This window comes from Schistocerca piceifrons, chromosome 6 (genome assembly GCF_021461385.2).
Source record: "Schistocerca piceifrons isolate TAMUIC-IGC-003096 chromosome 6, iqSchPice1.1, whole genome shotgun sequence".
In the NCBI taxonomy this organism is placed as follows: Eukaryota; Metazoa; Arthropoda; class Insecta; order Orthoptera; family Acrididae; genus Schistocerca; species Schistocerca piceifrons.
In genome coordinates this window covers 302,381,287-302,391,966 of record NC_060143.1, presented here as the reverse complement: position 1 = coordinate 302,391,966, position 10,680 = coordinate 302,381,287, and the positions used below count along the sequence as shown (strand labels likewise).

The 10,680-nt window shown below is 43.6% G+C and overlaps 1 pseudogene; it reads right to left on the bottom strand.

The window, feature by feature from the left end:
- Positions 1 to 5,331: 5,331 nt before the first annotated feature.
- On the bottom strand, positions 5,332 to 5,450 carry LOC124803707 (annotated as a pseudogene).
- Between the last annotated feature and the right edge of the window lie 5,230 nt (positions 5,451 to 10,680).

Sequence of the window (10,680 nt, the reverse complement as noted above, 5' to 3'; positions counted from 1 at the left end):
GTCTACTAATCGCACGGTTTTGCGGTGCGGTCGCAAAACACAGACACTAAACTTATTACAGTGAACAGAGACGTCAATGAACGAACGGACAGATCATAACTTTGCGAAAATAAAGACAGTAAGCTTTTCACTCGAGGGAAGACTTGAACCTAGGACCTCTCGTTCCACAGGTGCTCACTCTAACCACGGGACCACGGCGCTCCTCAGCTTGTACTCTCCTTGATGTTGCCTATCTTATGCATGGACTACTCAGTTTGTACATTTTGCTTATTTTTTTCATAGTTCCACACAACTTCTTCCTGTTTTCTCGACTGATCTGTGTTCAGTTTTTCAAGGCCTATCCACTGTGCCGATTTATAATTAAATCTGAGGGGGTTGCGATGGGGAGATTCCCTTGTTAGAGATCTGACGCACAATAGCCAAGCTGTCGCCTGATATCATCGGGCAACCATTGCCGACGGCGTCTGGAGACCGCTGTCGGTGCCACTGTGACCACAGCCTACGGAGAGGGCAGAGGGATACTGTGCGGTCTTAGTCTACCCCCGTGAGCTTACATTTTCAGAGCTTCACGACCTAAATTTTCAGGCGTTGGGGTCGAGAGGAGAGAAGCAACTGACGCTCTGTCCCACGGTTATCGACGAGGTAGTTCAAAAGTTATTCAGAAGCTAGCAGGCATAAAGTACAGAGAGCGATAGGCTATTCAGAACTCGTACAGAAAACATACAGCAGTTGTAAAACTCGAAGAAAGGGAGCATGAAATGGCAGCAGTGGTTGGTAGGGTAGCATCTGTTAAGAAGCGAATGAGACAAAATTATAGAATGTCTCCGTGTTACTGAATCTGTACGTTGAGAAAACTGTGAAGGAAGCAAAGAGAAATTAGGAAAATGTATTAAAGTCAAGGCAGCCTGTAAAAGGAAAAAGAAGGCGTATCAAAAATGGCTACATACGAGAACTCAGGTAGACAGAGAGTTATGTTGAAGAAAGAAACAAAGCCAAACAGATAACTGCAGCATCCAAGAAGAAATCTTGGGAAGACTTTGGAAACACGTTGGAGACTTTGGTTCAAGCTGCTGGAAAACCATTCTGGAGTGTAATTAGAAGTCTTCGAAAAGGAGGTAAGAAGGAAATGACAAGTATTTTGGACAGGTCAGGAAAACTGATGGCTAATGCTGTTGATGCCTTGGGCAGATGGAGGGAATATTTTGAAGAGCTGCTCAATGTAGGTGAAAATACGATCAGTAATGTTTCAGATTTCGATGTACAATGGGATAGGAATGATGATGGAAATAGAATCACATTTGAGGAAGTGGAGAAAATGGACAATAGATTGCAGTGCAATAAAGTGGCTGAGATGGATGAAATTAAGTCGTAACTCATCAAATACAGTGGAATGTCAGGTCTTAAATGGCTACACAGGATAATTGAAATGGCGTGGGAGTCGGGACAAATTCCATCAGACTGGACGAAAGCAGTAATCACACCAGTCTTTAAACATGGAAACAGAATAGATTGTAACAACTACAGAGGTATCTCTTTAATCAGCATTGTGGGTAAAATCTTCTCAGGTATTGTTGAAAGGAAAGTGTGAGTATTAGTCGAGGACAAACTGGACGAAAATCAGTGTGGGTTTAGGCCTCTTAGAGGTTGTCGGAACCAGATCTTTAGCTTACGGCAAATAATGGAGAAGTGTTACCAATGGAACAGGGAATTGTATGTATGCTTTATACATCTAGAAAAGGCATATGACCGGGTTCCTAGGAGGAAGTTATTGTCTGTTCTACGAGATTATGGAATAGGAGGCAAACTTTTTCAAGCAATTAAAGGTCTTTACATACATAGTCAGGCAGAAGTTAGAGTTGACGGTAAATTGAGTTCATGGTTCAGAGTAGTTTCAGGGGTAAGACAAGGCTGCAACCTGTCTCCACTGTTGTTCATATTATTTATGGATCATATGTTGAAAACAATAGACTGGCTGGGTGAGATTAAGATATGTGAACACAAAATAAGCAGTCTCGCATTTGTGGATGACTGAGTTGTGATGGCAGATTCGATTGAAAGTTTGCAACGTAATATTTCAGAGCTAGATCAGAAATGTAAGGACTATGGTATGAAGATTAGCATCTCCAAAACGAAAGTAATGTCAGTGGGAAAGAGATATAAACGGATTGAGTGCCGAATAGGAGGAACAAAATTGGAACAGGTGGATGGTTTCAAGTACTTAGGATGCATATTCTCACAGGATGGCAACATAGTGAAAGAACTGGAAGTGAGGTGTAGCAAAGCTAATGCAGTGAGCGCTCAGCTACGATCTACTCTCTTCTGCAAGAAGGAAGTCAGTACCAAGACTAAGTTATCTGTGCACCGTTCAATCTTTCGACCAACTTTGTTGTATAGAAGCGAAAGCTGGGTGGATTCAGGTTACCTTACCAATAAGGTTGAGTTTAAGGATATGAAGGTAGCTAGGATGATTGCAGGTACTAATAGATGGGAACAATGGCAGGAGGGTGTCCACAATGAGGAAATCAAAGAAAAACTGGGAATGAATGCTATAGATGTAGCAGTCAGGGCGAACAGGCTTAGATGGTGGGGTCATATTACACGCATGGGAGAAGCAACGTTACCCAAGAGACTTACGGGTTCAGCAGTAGAGGGTAGGAGGAGTCGGGGTTGACCAAGGAGAAGGTACCTGGATTCGGTTAAGAATGATTTTGAAGTAATAGGCTTAACATCAGAAAAGGCACTGAATAGGGGATCATGGAGGAATTTTATAAGAGGAACTATGCTCCAGACTGAACGCTGACAGGAATAATCAGTCTTAAATGATGATGATGATGATGATGAGAAGAAATAAAAAATTTGAGGCTTGCCGATGACATTGTGACTCTGTCAGAGACATCAAAGGGCTTGTAAGAGCAATTGAACGGAATAGATAGTATCTTGAAAAGAGGTTGTTAGATGAGCTTCAAGAAAAGCAGTGCAAGGGTAATTGAACGTAATCGAATTAAATCAGGTGATGCTATGGGTATCACATTAGGAAATCAAGCATTAAAAGGAGTTTCGCTATTTGGGCAGCAAAGTAACTAATGATGGACGAATTAGAAAGGATATAAAATGCATACTGGTTATAGCAAGGAAAGTTTTTCTGAAACAGAGAAATTTCTTAACACCGAATATAAATGTGTTAGGAATTGTAGCGTTATACAAAAGTAAAACGAGGATGATAAACAGCGCAAAGAAGTAGAGAATGTAAGTTTTAGAACGAAATGTGATGCTATAGATGGATGTTGGTGATTAGATGGGTAGATAGCGCTAATTTATGAAAAAGTACTAAATTGGAGAGAAAAGAAATTTTTTGGGGAAAACTTAACTAAAAGAAGGGATCTGTTGATAGGATATATTCTGAAGATCAAGGCATTATCAGTCTGGCATTGCAGGTCAATGTGTGGGATAAATATTGCAGAGAGAGACCAAGGGAGGAATACAGCAGACAAGTTAAAATGGATGTAGGTGCCAGTATTTATTCAGACATGAAGAGGATTGCACAGGTTTGACTAGCTTGAGGAGCTGCATCAAACATCAAACCAGGCTTCGAACTGAACACCACAGCAACAATAGTGTAAATTCAGATATAAGATGATTATCCACCGAGAAGAAGAAGATAATGGTAATGATGATGTCATATTTATTCCTTTCTAATTAGACATTTATGTGTTCTCTCGCTGTCACGGCTTTCGGTAGACTGGGGTTAGTCTTCAATTTCTTATTCAGAAATATTTCTTGACTAAAAAACGAGTGAAACATCGTTGCACACTTCCATCGTGGGAAACTGTCCGCTGATATCTGTCCAGGGAAGAAGCAATGTAAATGTCCCAGACTGCTCGTGATAGATGAGATCCGAAATACCCCCGAAAGAATGTCCCGAAAAAACCTGAAAATGCGCCCTGGTGGCCAGACAAGAGCTTCGACTTACCAGTCGTACTCCGGCGGAGCTGCCGAGGAATTTTTATGAGAGACAAAAGGAGGACGCGGAGTGGCTGAAGGATTACAAATGTGGCATACCATTAGCCAAGGCGGAGCTCACAAAAAACCCGCACCCGCACTCGCAGTGACAGCGGCCGTGGGTCCAGATTCCACGAATAGCTCCAAACCTGACACAAGTTAGCCGGATGCGTCAGCTCCGGGCCTTTCGTATACGCAAATATTTACCGATTTTTGTCCAGGACGAATCTGTCCTGATCAACTTATTAGTCTTAAATGGATAACGAAACACTAAAGGGTCAGGAGTAAGAAGCTAGTGCTCACGTTCGCCGATTTTTAAAAAGCCTACGATAGCATTCATGTCTGTCATTACAGAAATTGGTTTAGAGCAGAAACATGTCAGTTGCATTGCGCTCACCCTTCGTAATACTAATTTTAAGAACCCTTTAAGAGTCGAGCTGGCATTCGACAAGGTGATGGGTTGTTTCCATTTCTGTTTGTGTGCTGAAGAAAATCATGCGCGAAAGGACCAAGACGTGCACCATCTGTTAAGAGTGGAAGTAAAACTCGATTTAACTGTCTTGCATTTGCAGATGACTTGGCATTGTATCGATGAAGCAAAGTTTCAGACAGAACAACTAGAAAGATTAGCGATAAAAGTTGGGCTCAAATTTCTTTTCTGAAGACAGAAATGATGCCCTCCCATCCAGTTGACACATCCCACATTATACTCCATAATGCTAAAAACATAAGGCAGTAAAAAAGTTTAAATACCTTGGTGGTATTATTAAAGGGAATGCCAATGAAGGAGCACCAATAGCTAGTAGAACATTAAAACTACAACGAGCAGAGATAACAACGTGGTTAACAAACAAAAAAGGATATCTCTCAATAAATACCCGAGTTCAACATTATTCCTCCCTCTTTAAAGTGTAGGAAACATATGCAGATGAAACATTGTTTAAACTAATCATTCAAGCAGCAACTAATAAGCTGCAGAAAGTTGTTAGAAAAATATTTCGAACAATTATTATCACTAAAAAACATCAAGTTAATGATCAGCTGAGGATTTTACCCAATTTGGTGGTTTACGAAGAAAGTGAATCCATTGCTGATACAGTGCCAAAAAATACGGGTTGCATTTTTTGGCCACATTCCTCGCTTAACAAATACTGGACTCCTAAAACAACTTTTTAACCACTTTAACCCTTAACCATTACTGGATGCGGATACTGAGGAGCACATGGTCAGCACATCGCTCTCCCAACCGTTGTCAGTCTCCGTGACCGGTGCTGTTACTTCTCAGTCAAGTAATTCCTCAATTGGCCTCACAAGAGCTGAGTCCACCCCGCTTGCCAACAGCACTCGGCAGACGCGGATGGTCATCCATCCGAGTGCCAACCAAGCCCAACAGCACTTAACTTTGGTGATCTGACGGGAACCGGTGTTACCACTGAGGCGAGGCCGTCGGCCATAGCTTTAAGACTTCCTGATAGTTAAATCGATGCTTGATGTAAAAAAATTCCACTTTTCTAAAAATGCTTTTCTTGCTGTTGCCAATATGCATTTTACTTCCTCAATGAGTGTGTGACCATATATTTTTTAAAAAAATGGCTCTGAGCACAATGGTACTTAACATCTGAGGTCATCAGTCCCATAGAACTTAGAACTACTTAAACCTAACTAACCTAAGGACATCACACACATCCATGCCCGAGGCAGGATTCGAACCTGCGACCGCAGCAGTCGCGCGGTTCCGGACTGAAGCGCCTAGAACCGCTCGGCCACCGCGGCTGGCAGTATATTTACAAGACAATCACTAGGCAAACTCGGTAGTACGCGTGTGTGCTGCTGGCCAATTCATTGAACGTATACATATTCAGAGATATTGTCACCTCCATATAAGATTTATATATATGACATCCTGAGGTAGTAGCTCTGGACTGTACAGATTTCGAAACCATTGTGTATATTCTAAGGGTCTTGCAATAGAAAACTGAAGTACCAATACCTGTGACTTGGAGAATGAATGTGTGCGATAAATATTCCATTTTTTTCTTAAGGTCAACGGAGGTTAAACATAAGCTACCGTATACAGCAACAAATTTGAAACAAAGACAATGGAAAGTAGTCGCATTAAATCAGGCGACACTGTCAAGAACCAATACACTCAAAGTTGTTGTCTTCTTTGTTTATAGGCTTCTTTTCTGCTGTTTCAGTTGTACAAACAGCATAGGTTACGTAAGGCCTTCTGCGACTGTAATAAAAGCGTAAGCAAGGATTTAGCAAAGTATGGTATATAGCTTATATTACATAGCTAAAGAAAGCAGATGAGTCTTGCTATTTGAGCAGCGAAATAGCCGTCGGTGTGCGAAGTAGAGATGATATAAAATGCTGACTGCCTATAGTAAGAAAAACCTTACTAGAAACAGAAATTGTGTAACGTTTAGCGTAAATTTAAGTGATAGGAAGTGTCTTCTGAAGCTATCTGTCTGAAGTGTAGCCTTGCATGGAAGAGAAAAATGGAAGATAAATAATTCAGACAGGAAGAGAATAGAAACTTTTGAAATGTGGTGCTAGAGAATAGAGCTGAGGATAATCTGGGCAGATCGCGTAACTAATGAGAAGGTACTGAGTAGAATTGGTGAGATGAGAAATTATTGACATAACTTGACTAAAAGATGCTATCTGTTGATAGGATACGTTCTGAAAAGTCGAGGAATCGGCAGTTTGGTAATGTAGATAAGTGTGAGGACTAAAACTGCACAGAAAGACCAAGACTTGAATTCAGTGAGGAGATTCGAATGGATACAGGATGCAGTAGTTATGCAAAGATAAAGGATGGATTAACGTGGAGAGCTGCATCAAACAAGTGCTTGGAAGTAAAATGGGAAGATTTTCTCCCCCAGACATATTTCAAACTGCGATAAATCGGAGTTTCGCAGCATGCTTTTTTCTCAAAATTAGACGTTTTTCAGAACATTTCCACTTTAGGGTGTTACGAAGTCATTTTGTAATGTGGACGCAGCACGGTTTATTAAAACTTAGAGTCAACAATACTATTTAGGGCAGTAAAAAGCCTAAAAGCAGCGGCCACTATCCTAAATTTAAGTATAATAAATAGAGACACCCTACCTGTGACATTTGTCGGAAGCGATTGAAATGCCCGTGCATTTACCTCTTCAAAGATTTAATCCAAGTTCATTCTTGATATCGTTTGTAAATTAATGAGATACCTTTTAAATGCGTGTACAAATTCGACGGTACTTTTGATTGGGGCCTGTCTGTACTAGCTGCGTGATGACATCTAAAATCTGCACAGCATGTACGGACAAACCTTACGTAGTAACGAAATTCGCGTGATTTTTGAGGCCAGGTATATTAGTGACAAAAATTTTGTTTGGAGCTTTCAGTTCGTTCTCTTTTCCAAGAGGCTTCGTCTATCTCACCCGACTCGCAGGGGCGTCACTCAGCCAACGCTGCAGTACTGTCATCTGTGCATAATATAATATAATGTAAAGTCCCTGCTGCGTTTTGGAGTATTGCTGTCTGCATTTTATAACTAATCTCAGGAACTACCGTGAGGATTTTGATATGGTTTTTCTATAATAGATAAAGTGATTCACAACGAAGGGTTGTGCATGCCACTATACAGGATGTCCCACAAACGTTGCGACAAACTTTAGAAAGTTGTAGAGATGTCTTGCAGAACAAAGAGAGGATAGGAACATACATCTAGTAACGTCGTCCAATGACGCTACAGAGCGTCGAAGTTACATGCGTTGGCGCCTGTCACCAGGCCACCCCTTCGGCAGCAAATGTGACTTCGTCTGCTGACGGACCGTAGGGCAATTGTCTAGCAATGTTGTTTGTTCTTCAGTAATCGCGACTGACTCCTACGACCGCCAGTGGAGATGATAGAGTTACCTGCTGTGTAGACATGACTTGTCTTCCATGACTGCCATGCTCTGTTGCCTTGGTGGACGGCAGTGTCAGACACGGTTTCCATTTGCAGTCTATTTTTCTTCTGTAAACCAAAAGCACTGGAGATTTCAAAGGCTTCCATGAGAAAAATCTGCAGATGGAAACCCATGTCCAAAACAGTCAGCCAACGAGGCGACACGGAATCGTATTTGTAGTAGACAAGGCTTGTCTACACAGCAGCTAGCTACATCTTCCCCACTGGCGATCAGTCACGATCACTGAATAACAGACAACATTGTGAGACGTTCCGTCTGCAGTCTTGTGATGACTGGGTGTTGTGTGATGTCCTCAGGTTAGTTAGGTTTAAGTAGTTCTAAGTTCTAGGGGACTGATGATCACAGATGTTAAGTCCCATAGTGCTCAGAACCATATGAACCATTTGAATCGTCTGCAGTCCGGCAGCGTTCAAAGGTCCGTTGCTGCCGAAGGGGTGGCCTACTGGCAGGCAGCGGCGGCTATAACTATGACACTCTGTAAAGTCGTTGTATGACATTCCTGGACACGGGTTCCTAACGTCGATTTGTTCCTCATGACACCCCCTACAACCCTTCGAAGCTTGTCGCGACGTTTCTGGGACATCCTGTATGTTACAAAAAAAAAAAAAAAAAAAAAAAAAAAAAAAAAAAAAAAAAAAAAAAAGAGTCGTCGTCTAGCTATAATACTGCTACTCGTGGGAAGCTGGTATTGTTACACTCCTGGAAATGGAAAAACGAACATTGACACCGGTGTGTCAGACCCACCATACTTGCTCCGGACACTGCGAGAGGGCTGTACAAGCAATGATCACACGCACGGCACAGCGGACACACCAGGAACCGCGGTGTTGGCCGTCGAATGGCGCTAGCTGCGCAGCATTTGTGCACCGCCGCCGTCAGTGTCAGCCAGTTTGCCGTGGCATACGGAGCTCCATCGCAGTCTTTAACACTGGTAGCATGCCGCGACAGCGTGGACGTGAACCGTATGTGCAGTTGACGGACTTTGAGCGAGGGCGTATGGTGGGCATGCGGGAGGCCGGGTGGACGTACCGCCGAATTGCTCAACACGTGGGGCGTGAGGTCTCCACAGTACATCGATGTTGTCGCCAGTGGTCGGCGGAAGGTGCACGTGCCCGTCGACCTGGGACCGGATCGCAGCGACGCACGGATGCACGCCAAGACCGTAGGATCCTACGCAGTGCCGTAGGGGACCGCACCGCCACTTCCCAGCAAATTAGGGACACTGTTGCTCCTGGGGTATCGGCGAGGACCATTCGCAACCGTCTCCATGAAGCTGGGCTACGGTCCCGCACACCGTTAGGCCGTCTTCCGCTCACGCCCCAACATCGTGCAGCCCGCCTCCAGTGGTGTCGCGACAGGCGTGAATGGAGGGACGAATGGAGACGTGTCGTCTTCAGCGATGAGAGTCGCTTCTGCCTTGGTGCCAATGATGGTCGTATGCGTGTTTGGCGCCGTGCAGGTGAGCGCCACAATCAGGACTGCATACGACCGAGGCACACAGGGCCAACACCCGGCATCATGGTGTGGGGAGCGATCTCCTACACTGGCCGTACACCACTGGTGATCGTCGAGGGGACACTGAATAGTGCACGGTACATCCAAACCGTCATCGAACCCATCGTTCTACCATTCCTAGACCGGCAAGGGAACTTGCTGTTCCAACAGGACAATGCACGTCCGCATGTATCCCGTGCCACCCAACGTGCTCTAGAAGGTGTAAGTCAACTACCCTGGCCAGCAAGATCTCCGGATCTGTCCCCCAGTGAGCATGTTTGGGACTGGATGAAGCGTCGTCTCACGCGGTCTGCACGTCCAGCACGAACGCTGGTCCAACTGAGGCGCCAGGTGGAAATGGCATGGCAAGCCGTTCCACAGGACTACATCCAGCATCTCTACGATCGTCTCCATGGGAGAATAGCAGCCTGCATTGCTGCGAAAGGTGGATATACACTGTACTAGTGCCGACATTGTGCATGCTCTGTTGCCTGTGTCTATGTGCCTGTGGTTCTGTCAGTGTGATCATGTGATGTATCTGACCCCAGGAATGTGTCAATAAAGATTCCCCTTCCTGGGACAATGAATTCACGGTGTTCTTATTTCAATTTCCAGGAGTGTATATTTACACTTATGGTAAGAATCCACACATGTCACAAGGCTTTGTTGGAACCGTCATGTTGTTTCGAGTGCTCGTGGGTCTTCACAAAATTTGGAAATTGCACATGCGGCCTTTGGCCACTGTATTACATTAGCAATATAGCTGTTGCATTAATGTTTTCAAATTTGTTTTCCTCAATGTATGTTAATGTATTCGGCATTATCTATCAATCGCATCATACTCTGTAACTTCCGGAAATGTATAGCACATCGATGTGTCAAAGATGTACCAAGCGATTGTTCTCTAGTTGGCATCACATTATTCGGTAGCCCTAAAATGCCAGATATTGGATACATTTCTTATTATGGGACACTGTTTGCTCAATACTATCATATACACTTACGATCAGTACCGACATCGTCTCTGTCATGGTACGTCTGAAATTATTATTGTTGCCTACATAATTGTATTTCTGCGATTTGCACAAACTTGTGAAGATGGCCTGAACCCGATGAAACATATCTCGGGCGTAAACTGGTGTCAGCTCCACGCCAATAAACATTGCCGTGAAATTTACGGAAGTTGCATGACCTGTGCGTTTACATTCCGTGGTCAATAGCTCTGGAG